Source organism: Penaeus chinensis, chromosome 25 (genome assembly GCF_019202785.1).
Source record: "Penaeus chinensis breed Huanghai No. 1 chromosome 25, ASM1920278v2, whole genome shotgun sequence".
Taxonomy (NCBI): domain Eukaryota; kingdom Metazoa; phylum Arthropoda; class Malacostraca; order Decapoda; family Penaeidae; genus Penaeus; species Penaeus chinensis.
In genome coordinates this window covers 9,910,179-9,911,136 of record NC_061843.1, presented here as the reverse complement: position 1 = coordinate 9,911,136, position 958 = coordinate 9,910,179, and the positions used below count along the sequence as shown (strand labels likewise).

Here is a 958-nt window from a genome sequence, read left to right as displayed (position 1 = left end):
TTCCCCTTAGATCCAGGACCTTCCATGCCGCCCCGCCCACCCGGTACTAGCAACCAATCAGGAACAAGAACCTGACACGGATGGCGTTCTCATTGGTCGCTCTAAACGTGACGCCTTGCTTTATCGCGCGATGTCATTCATTATTCACGAATGACTGTAAAATATAACAAATTAATCTTTATAATAATGTGCTTTAATTCCTAATAGACTATTTGAGGAAAGAATGATAGATAAATTAAAAGTATAATGCACATAACTTCTTCGAAATTCTTCAAAAACCTGTTGCATAAACAGCATAGCAAAACTAGTCAGAGAATAAACAAAGATCGTAAGAAATATAAACATGAATAACAACATAATTGCGAGGAACAGACAAAGAACAATGGTCAGATAACATTGTAAATATGATGTTGCTAGACAACGTAAACCCACTCTTTCTAAAGCTCCGACGTGACTTGTTTTTCATGAGTTCAATGGCCGATATTTAAATTAGTGATTGACAAAGCTATATCATGAACATATCTATTTCTCTCTCCCAACCCTTCTCAACACAGAGGTTTGCGTTTAGTTGTAAAAGGCTCATGGGAAGAGCCAGCGCAAATGATAACCTGATAATCATAATGAAAATCGGGTGATAAGGATATCAGGTAACATAATATTATTCATAGTAAAGCAAAAGATGGCAACATAGAACAGTACATGAATTTTTTAAAAATCAGCAGAAATACAAATATAACACAACAGCAGCAGTCATTACAGTCATAACACTTACGCATGATAACAAATGTTTCTCAAAATTAACAAAATAAGCAACAAACGCTATTTAAGATGATGATGAAAAAATTTAAAACACACTCACACTCTTTAAAAGGAATATGAAAGCAAAGTAAATAACACACACTATTAAAAAAAACTAAAACAATATTAATAACACACTCACACTACTTAAAACAAGATC

The 958-nt window shown here is 33.9% G+C and overlaps 1 protein-coding gene across 1 annotated transcript in view; it reads right to left on the bottom strand.

Moving 5' to 3' along the window:
• The window catches only part of LOC125038680 (WD repeat-containing protein 86-like), a 16,925-nt gene extending 16,917 nt beyond the window's left edge, over nucleotides 1-8 (bottom strand). Inside the window, exon 1 of the mRNA XM_047632232.1 lies at nucleotides 1-8. This exon is cut by the window's left edge and continues 60 nt beyond it. The gene's annotated coding sequence lies outside the window, so the exon portion shown is untranslated.
• Between the last annotated feature and the right edge of the window lie 950 nt (nucleotides 9-958).